We start from the raw sequence: 10,182 nt of genomic DNA, 5'->3' as shown, positions 1-10,182 counted from the left end.
GCGGGGGAGGCGCTATTGCTGCGGCCTGCGGACCTGGCCGGCGAACTAGCAAATGCTGCGCTGCGCGGCTGCAAATTTCTCGCCGGAGCATGTGCGGGGAGGCGGCGGCGCACGGTAGAGCTAGGGTTGCGAGTGAGGGATCAACCCCTCACTCGCACCTACACCCTGTATTTGTAGGGGGCGGAGGGGTGGGTTTGATGGGCCCCGTATTCCGCCGATACGGGCCGGCCCAAATACGGGGCCTGCTAGATGGTCCAAAATGGCCTCACCCTCGCCGGAATTTTACGGGTTGGGGGCGTATTGAGGGGCCTGCTAGACATGCTCTAAAGTCCACACTTGCCACTTGTTGGGAATTTCTAAGATGTCTCCTACTTGTTTATTAACAATCTTCATACTGGTTCTAGGCTTTGGATCAACTTCTCCGAGATGTTGCAAGACACCTGAGATCTCTGACTAACTCAACGGGCAGCCATTTGCTCTGACTTCACAAGTTAGTCATTCTGAGATTATCAAATAGAGTAACACGGTAAATTTTCACACAATGACCAAATCTAAGAAATAACAATACTATGGTACAGAGGAAAATATGGCCTTCTAAATCGCCTGGCTCGCTCAATGTCAATACTTCATGTGGATCTCATCAGTATATCTCAGTACTCAATTAGAAGCAACTCGAAAATGATGTTAAAATGCCAATGAAAACTGGAATTTGATCTTCGGAACTCTAAAACGTCAGTACTTAGGTTCGCTCAATGTCAGAGTGCTTCATGTGGAGCTCATCGATATATCCCAGTACACAATTAGAAGCAACTCGAGTTCCAATGCCAGGAGTTTGATCCTCATCATGCATGAAAGGATATGATGAAAAAACAAAGCACCATCGGATTACTCAAATCTGAAAGGAAGACTTCCTAAACGAACCTGCAGCTTAGATTATGAACCACTTGCAAAATGAACAGGTCTAACAGGCATACAAATCTTTGGATCAGAGACCTATGTCCTGATTCATCTGGTGGACAGCCTCTTTTCATAGGTTCATCAGGAATTGAGAGATATAATAGATGCCCCCCAACGGGGGACTCACAGGGCATCCACCGCGATTGCCGCTCATGGCCGTCGAATCGCGGCTCAGAGGGAATCTTGGCCGTCCACTCGTTTTCGCTGTCTGGTATAAAACGCCTCCCCCACGGTGAAAACCCTAGCCCACCGCTGCCCAATCCCCCGCACGCTTCGCTCCCCCAATCCCCTCTCGCTTCTCCTCCTCCAACCCGCTCCGTCCTCGCCGCCGCCACCACTGCCGACCACGTCCTCTCCTCCAACCCCTACCCCAACGCCTAGGCAGCCCACCGCTCGCGGTCGAGAAGAAGGAGTCCTCACGGTCGTCGAGCTGCCGCCCCACTCCCATCCGCCCTCCCGCCGCTCGCGGTCGAGAAGAGGGAGCCCTCGCGGTCGTGGAGCTGCCGCCCCGTTCCCATCCGCCCTCCCGCACTCTTGTGTTGTCCTCGGGGCAGGACGTCCGCGCCTCCGGTGGATGGGAGCGGTGGTGCACCATGGCGTGCAAACGGCACCCTCTCGGAGCTGGGCATGGAGCCCCGGATCAAGACATGGAGACCCGAAACCGAGCTCGCCTTCACGAAGACCTCCTCCAGGGCGAGATTGAGACACACAGGTGAGGCCTTTTTTTTGGCTAGATCTGGGGAAGGAGGCGAGGCCGGTGAAGCAGCACGTAGAAAATGCACGGGTCCGAGCTTCACCGAAGTATTTGTTTTGTTTCAAGATTCGTTTCATCTACTTTTCATGAACAAAAACCGGTGGATTTTACACTTGACGCATGTGTAGCCGTGCTGATCTCCTCTTTCCAAGCCCATCTTCATGGCAGCAATTAGCATCATGGGCAGCGTGGAGTTCCAGGACGAGTGAGCTACACGAGTGCGTCCATCAGATTGGAACGGGTTAGTCTGAGAGCTGTTGCTGCTTCGAGCAGGGGCGGCAGGGGGAGAGGGCGATTTGCAGCACCAGCTATTCAGGCCTGTCGGCGGGATGGCATCTCAGGTAGCTGCAGCGGCAGCAACATCATCAAACGGTGGGCTGCTGTGAGATTGGCTCATTTAGTGCAAGTCTGGAAAGCAGGCGGTCTTCTTTCCAAGCAGGTATTATATCCAAGTCTGGCAGCTCTTTTCATGTGCCGATTTGCTTTGAGCCACTTAGTTTGCTGAATTTAGCCATTTTTGTTCTGCCACCTTACAACATTAGTTCTAATAAATTTTTATATAGGGTCAGAGGAGTGCTTATTTAGGGTCAAAGGAGAGATATTATGATTCATGAATCTTGGTATTTCCAGCAAAATTTACATACTTATTAGTTATTTTAGTTAAGGGCTACGGTAAAGTAGGATGAGTCATTTTCATCTCCCTTTCATGGATTATTATCAACTACTATTAGCAGACGGAAATGCAACATCATTAAGCATACATGACATGTTAGGCAAATAAGATAAACTGTGTAGTTTTTTTGACTGAACTATGAATATGTGTGATGACTTAATATTTTCTCTATAGTAGTTATGGGTATCTCAATGAGAAAAGACTCTTTATGGTATCTCATTGAGAGAATACTCTTTATTTGAGTCTCGGTTAACCTATTGTGCGATTGGTTTACTTTCTCATCAAATGCGAACCACGTATAGTTAGTACTTATGCAGCAACTCTTTAGACGAGTTATCAATAATATTTTCTATTTAAAAAATCTAATTGGGTTGCACATTTCCTGTACCAAGATTTAAGCTTCATTGTTGATCACTCTTTTGATTGCTTCACTTTTTTTCTTCTACGGGTCCTACATCCCTTTGTACTTTTGGTGCCATATGTTTGGAGCTGAATGTTACCATTTCATGGTACCTCGCTAACTTTGTTCAAGTTATGCTACTGACAATATGCATTATCCTTTAGCTGTTCTCTTTTGCCTAAAATATATGCTAAGTTGTAAATTTACTCCACTCACTCTATCTATGATATGCGTCTATTGTTTTAGTTCCCTGATGATCCCACATGATGTATCAAATAGAAGACACGAAGGGTAATAAGTTGTCTACACATACCTTGCAAATAGTAATGTGCTGTTGTACAATTAACTGAATGCCGCATTTTGGTTCCTGCATGTTGCCTAGAATTTTCCTTTGTTTTGTTTGTAAAACCTGGTTATCCTTTCACAATTTATCACTCTCTTGAAAAATGATCGCAGCTAAATCACCCTAATGATTACTTTATTTCTAAGCAGCTTACAAAAGTCCCAACTCTCCGGCTGAAGGAACTGAACAACAATCAAATTTTCGTAGCCACAACAAGAGTAAGTGTCCTTTTTTTGGAAATTACTTTTCTTATTGTACCTACCAAACTTGCATACACTAAGTGGAACATTCTTTTTTATGTGATGTCTGATTTATTCTCTAAGCGTGCTTCTCTTTCAATCAATGGAAGAGGGGCTTCTTATGCTTGAGTAAATGAACCCGAAATATCCCTATATGAAGATATATTTTTAAGTTGATGTGCATTTTGTCAACCCTCATACCGTGTTATTCAATATTTTTTTTATCTCAAGGTTGTCTTTTCTCTGAACTGTAAATGGCATCAGGGTTTTTAAGTTGATGCTTCCTCTTCATGTCCATGTTGTCTTTCAGACACAGCGCATGGCACTTCGTGGCGATGTGATCGTAGTTTCGCTGCTACTGCTTGCCTCTCTTCAGGATATCGTGAGGAGTGGTCTCTGCCCCTTTGTGAGGCTGCAGCCACGTGACGTGTAGTTCTCAGTTTCGATATATATTGGTAGAATGCTTACTGTTGGCGTGTAGTTCTCAGTTTTTTGGACTTCACAGATTGTTTACTGGTTCTCTGTGGTACATCTGTTTATCCCCATTGATAAATTCCATTCTTGAAAAGTTGAGACATTTTCATGTTTGAATATGCAATGTAATTGGCTCTTGGTTTGTTTCGATGCTTGTTTGTACATTGATTTAACGGATTTTTCTTGATCCTTTTATTGACTATAGATGACAGAGCTCCTGCTATTATTATTGAAAAATAACTCAGGAAAGGGAAACTTAATTAATTAGATGTATGTGCATTGCATGATGTTATGTAATGGTGTTAAAGGAATCTCTGCAATAGGTTCAGATCAAGCCAAGCATCTGCTCTTATTTCTTTTGTTCCCCTTCAGTTCAGATTTTAGAATCATCCCTCCACATGTTTCCTCATTAGCTGATTTCTACAATATTTATTTTGCAGTTTCGGCATATTAATCATTTTTATACACATAGAAATCTTCAGGGTACCTCTGGGCCGGCAGAGCTGATGCCAATGGCGGGCACTGCCATGTCAATTGGGCACGTGTCTGCCGACCCCTGAGGCTTGGGGGCCTCGGGATTCCGGACCTAGCTCGCACTGCTACCAGCCTAAGGGTGAGGTGGATATGGAGGATGCATACCGACCCCCTGCGACCTTGGCGCGGGCTGGACATGAACTTCTCGAAGACGGAATTGGATGCCTTCGCGGTCTCCACCACCATGGTGATCGGGAACGGGGAATCCGCCCTCTTCTGGGAAGACAGATGGCTGGACGGCAAAGCCATGAAGGAGGTGGCGCCTGAGGTATATGCGCTGGTACCAAAGCGCCGGAGAAAGGCGCGTACGGTCCGCCAAGCCCTGATGGACCGCACTTGGATCGCTGACATAGTAGGGGCACCGAGCGCTCTGGCTCTATGGCAGTACGTGCAGCTGTGGATCCGGCTCAGGGACACCCAACTCTCGGCGGACCCGGACAGGATGGTTTGGCGTTGGACGACGGATGGCCAGTACTCATCCAGTTCTTGCTATGATGCCCTCTTCCAAGGGGCGATAGTTGCAGGCTTCTGGAAGTTGAACTGGAAATCCTGGGCGCCGCCAAGGGTGAAATTCTTCTTGTGGCTGGCCTGTCTTGACAGGTGTTGGACGGGGGAGCGACTGGCCAGACGGGGGTTACCGCATATCCCCAACTGCCCGCTCTGCGACCAGTCCATGGAGACCATGCGCCATCTTCTCACAGGCTGCTCGTTCTCCAGGATGGTTTGGTTTGAGGTGCTGTCCTGGATCCGATCCACTTCAAGCCCTCCCATGGCTGAGGGCGACTTCGCGGAGTGGTGGTCCCTGGCGGTGCGGACCGCCCCTCGCCAGCTACGCAAAGGCACGTCGTCGGTTATCATGCTTACGGCATGGTGGATATGGAAGCATCGAAACGCGGTGGTCTTCGACAACGTGCGGCCTTCGGTGACGACCCTATTCAACGACATCGTGACGGAAGCGCGGCTTTGGGCGGACGCGGGAGCCCGGGGTGTGCGCCTTCTACTCCCCTAGACTAGGTTTCCTTTTCTTGGGTCGAGTTGTACGGCGTGGTGTTCGTCCGTTTTTCGGGCTTGTACATATAACCTTCTTTTCTATCAATGCATCGAAACGCAAGGCTTTTGCGTTTTCGCGAAATCTTCAGGGTGTTTTTATTTATAATTTACATTCCCTCATCAGTTAAGATATAATTTATAGGTAATTTTTGCTATGAATTTGTTGTCCTCTGTCCAGTCACACTAATGAGCTGTCCAACCATGCCAGAAGGGCAAAAGCGACAAAGTTCAAGGAAACATTGTGGTAAAGTCCCATTTGGGTCATGTTGTTTGTTTTATCTAATTCATTTTTGATTGAGTCTGGGTGCTTAATGAAGGGTCTTAGAGATTAATGGAGGGCGAAAGTGTATGGAATTAATAGATAAAATAGTTCTCATGTCATGGAATCAAGATACTGAACAATCTGCTAACCTGTAAATATCAGATATTCTGCCATAGGCCACCAGATGAAGAAGAGTTGTATCTTGAAAAACCACTTCGCCGTCACCCGGCAGGATTGTGCTACTCCAACACTACTACTTGGATGCTAAGGTAACACCTCTCAGCAATTAGTGGTTGTTATGGTTGTGGTGGCCATGATGACAATTACGTGTGTCTAAGATGACAATTGTGTTGTTATTTACTCAAGCTATGGTATTTCTTTTTATTATTAGTGTCCCCCCCCCTCCCACAAAATTCTGATTTACGTTGTTCCTCCCTTGCTATTTGTAAATCTAGGTGATTTTCTTGCAGCAACCCATCGTGCGTTAAAATTCGCTTATCTGAGCTATGGCAAGATATGTAGGTATGCCAATTCAGCCTCAATCATATTAATGCCTAAATCTGCATATTTGGAGGCGTCCATGCCAGTGACCAAATCATAAATCCTAATATGTGTTCTTCTGTTTTGCAGATTAACTCGACTTGGAGTGCCATGGCCGATGGAACGACTAGAGCAAAGCACATGAAGGTAAGCTTATGCAGCCTTCGTAGCGTCGATATTCTGACATGCCAATTTGAAACATGGACTGAACAATGGACTTTTCAACTGCATTTTGTTCATAGCCTTGTCTAAGAATGGTGGCCGGCTGTAGCTGATCTCATTGTATCACTTTTGCAGATGCAGGTCATTGGTGCGTGTTACTCCACTGGTGAGCATCAAAGAAAATCATGAAGTTTTTTCGTAGCTGCTTCCATTGGTGAGCTCTAAAAATACTGCCACTTAAAGCGCTAGAATAACCTTGAGAGTACTACTCATTTACTCTAGCTCATCTAGGAGTTGAGGTTGGATTTATCAATGAGATTTGATTTTTGTCTGTAAGAGTTGTATGGTATGCATTATTGCATACGTCCTAGACCACATCCAACATACTTGATCTGTTTTTTTCCTCATTTTGTTTCCAATTACAGTATCATTAATCTTTGGCTTTATATTAGAAAAAATCATGCCTCCTTTTACAGACCAGAAGCATCTACGGATCCGTGAACATGCCCTCCTTTCTTTCAATCATGATGTAAAATATGTGATCGGTTATTGAAATAAGGTAAGTTATGATAAATGCATATATGTACACGTTCCGCTGCTCAGTATATATAGTGAAGTCCCATTGGCGTATGTATTATTACTTATTGTGCTTCTCTATCTAAATAGGGCTGTTTATTTTTCAGAATTATCCCTTTTTCCTTTTTTCAATGGTTTATATACTTTCCCTTAGAAAGTTGGTTCTATGTTTTTACTCGTGCAGACATGATTTTTTCTACGAACGAAAGCACATTACGACTTCAGCAAATTTCTTACCGTAATTACTTTGAATTTTTTTATGAAAGGAGTTCATGGAATAGTTTAATGATATGATCCCTTGGCATGAACTAATCAAGAGTATTAGCTAGAACAATGACCTGAAAAATAGAAGGACCTGGGTTGCTAATCAATCGGTTATGACATAGACCTGACAGTTTACATTAGATGATTCATCCTCTGATGGCTTTGGCTACATCTCCAGAACGCATGTTGCTGGTGCATCTGTTACAAGGTGTGAGGCAAGTAATTTATGTGAAGGTTCCAACACATTCTGCAGTTTGAGGGGCCACCTGTGCATTGCATCGGATGTAGTGCGGGTGTTGTCTTCCTTCACAGAATGAGTATCTAACTCCAATTTATTAAATTGGTAACAGGGGCATTCTTCATATACATAGGTCAATAAACAATAGTTCAGGCTATTGTTGCATTGTTTGATTCAGATAAATTCAGTAGAGAGTACTTACGGAAGTAGTATCAGGTATTGCTGCATTGTCATGTATTGCTTTATTTGTCCTTCTATAATGGCCTTCATTTGTACATTTTTTTATTGCTTCCTTGGAAGAATGAGCTGAATACCTTCACTATACACACCGGTTGGTAGATTCTAGCAATGGTTTTTTTTCTTCATCTTCCCTCTTTTGATATTGTTGCCGCTCCTTCCTTGGGTAATTTTTCCATCTGCATATGTTATCGAATTAGGTTACCCCTGCCATGTCCACGCCTCCTTTAGCGGCCTAGGAAATTAACTGATGTTTCGATGGATGGCTCATATTCAAAGTGCCAAATACATTCCTCCAATTTCACATATGTGAATATTTTTGTTTCGGTCAATCACATATGAAGTTAAGTGTGACCAGGTAATCTATTCAGCCATCATGTGTGCTTTGCCTCATTTCTGTATTGCTGAATAAAGTTGTATCATTCTTTTCTAAAATCTCCTACCTTTAATTCAGGTCAGGTCACTCCATGTTTGTGTCGACCCAAAAAATTGCCGGAACCTGCCAGACTATTGGTAGAAAGTTGTATTCTTCTTTTTTAAACAATGCTGAGAATTGTTTTAGGCAACCTCGGCCAATAGGAAATACATATTATTGTCCTAAAGCTGATCATATTTAGAACTTTAGGCTTCAGATAGATGTTTAGGAAGCACCACATTAATTCATGAACTCAGACTGATAATGAGTGTATTCAGTCTGCGACAACCGTGTTTTTGTTGCCAAGTCCTATAACTCCATTTTATTTGTGCTTAAAGTTTCTTTAGAAGAAAATACTGAAAGGTTTCTTAATGGCATGAGAGCACTCAACTGTTGTTGTAATGAGACATAAATAGTAGGGTGAAGGGTCATACAAGGTTACTGTTCCATCCATTGATGCGGTTCATCGTTGGTAATGAATTGTTGGTTTGATTTGTGTATTTTGTAGTGGCCAAAATTTATTATTATTTTGTTATGTGGCGATAGAGCATACCGATTTCGTAGAAACACCTTGAGGTTCTTTCTTCTTTGGACAAACTGAGTCGGTTGTAGTTATTTCTCTATTTCCTTGAATGTATGTGTGCTACTCCGTTGGTGATTTTGTTTGTTTTATCCTAATATCTTCCTATTCACTTCATTTTCTAAAAGCTAAAACATGTATTAATATTTGTGCGAAATCCACGGGATCTTCCTATTCACTTCATTTTCTAAAAGCTAAAACACGTATTAATATTTGTGCAAAATCTACGGGATCGTGCGCCAAGGCGCACATCTAAATCTAGTGAGTAGAACTGCATCCGTGTTATTCTTCCTGTAGAAAGCACTGACGAGCCATGAAACTACACTGTAGTTGGGTGAAAATCCTGCAGAGATGCAAATCGGACATCATTTAGACTGCTCTGCCCAAATAACCAGTGAAGTACTGTAAAGAGTTGGTCACTGGTTGATTGCACACTGACTGTTTTCTACTGTAACGTACGGATCACACGCTTAACTCAAAGTACTGTAAAGAGTTGGTCACTGGTTGATTGCACACTGACTGTTTTCTACTGTAACGTACGGATCACACGCTTAACTCAAAGGATTGCTTGGCGGTTTTTTTTTTAGATAAAGGGAATATATTTATATCACACAGTCAAAAAAGAGTAAAAAAAACTAAGAAATAAAAGTTCCGGTACAGCCATCTAGACCTAGCAAAAACAATACAACTACCACCATGACAATACCTGAAACACAGACTCTCCAATAGCGACGACTCCAGGAAGGTAACAGTGCACCAGCGCCGTCGTCGCCCGACCAAAGGTCTTAGGTTTTCACCCTGAAGATAGTCCTCACTCTCAAAACAATACCTTCAACAAGATCATTGTCAGGCACAACCAGCTAAGACAAAAACCTTGGGCTTTCACCCTGAGAGGTAAAACTCTGAACTTCCCCTATGCTGTCGCTCCCACATGCATACCACTGCTGCGTAGCCCGAAACACCAAGCAAATCCCTCAGCATCACGGAGACTCGAACCTCCTTTAGCCAGTCCACCAATCCGACCTTCATGATATTCATTCTTCTGACTTCACCATGGACCAAAAAGTCACTTGATGTCAACACAGAATAGAGCTTTGCGCCGCTCCCTTCGGAACCAAACGGTCGGAATAAAAACATGGGTGCGTGCAATTGAATACCACCTGATCCAGCAAACTCCACGCAAAGGATGTATTGTTCCATTCACCGGTGGAGCTTTCCGGAACTCATCTCTCCAGTCAGATCAAAGCAAACTGACCTCCGAAAGATCTTCATCTGCGGTGACCCAGCATACCACTTCATGGTGTAGTACACAAATCGTTGACATAACACAAGTGAAACACCGTTCCACTCATATTACATCCCTCGGAGTGGTACAACAGAAACATATGCGAGTTCAAGGCATGTCTATAGAAGGATACACGAACTTTACAGTGAGGTAAAACTTCAAATAAAGCTCCAGAAGAACGACTCATAGTCTAACTTAT

At 43.9% G+C, this 10,182-nt stretch overlaps 1 long non-coding RNA gene across 21 annotated transcripts; it reads left to right on the top strand.

The window, feature by feature from the left end:
* Positions 1-1,147: 1,147 nt before the first annotated feature.
* Positions 1,148-8,472, top strand: LOC127341366 (uncharacterized). 21 transcript variants are annotated; one of them, XR_011754866.1, is made up of 14 exons: positions 1,148-1,669; positions 1,840-3,075; positions 3,277-3,345; positions 5,603-5,668; positions 5,849-5,955; positions 6,157-6,208; positions 6,317-6,373; positions 6,524-6,602; positions 6,865-6,947; positions 7,149-7,202; positions 7,351-7,436; positions 7,579-7,682; positions 7,904-8,061; positions 8,158-8,472. It is a non-coding gene; the product is annotated as an uncharacterized lncRNA (long non-coding RNA). The 21 variants fall into 21 exon arrangements; XR_011754860.1 differs by having other exon boundaries at positions 7,579-8,061; XR_011754850.1 differs by having other exon boundaries at positions 1,149-1,669; positions 1,840-2,150; positions 2,275-3,075; positions 7,351-8,061.
* The last annotated feature ends 1,710 nt before the right edge of the window (positions 8,473-10,182 follow it).

Source organism: Lolium perenne, chromosome 3 (genome assembly GCF_019359855.2).
Source record: "Lolium perenne isolate Kyuss_39 chromosome 3, Kyuss_2.0, whole genome shotgun sequence".
NCBI lineage: Eukaryota > Viridiplantae > Streptophyta > Magnoliopsida > Poales > Poaceae > Lolium > Lolium perenne.
Note: the sequence above shows the minus strand (reverse complement) of the source record. Positions and strands in the feature narration are given on the sequence as shown.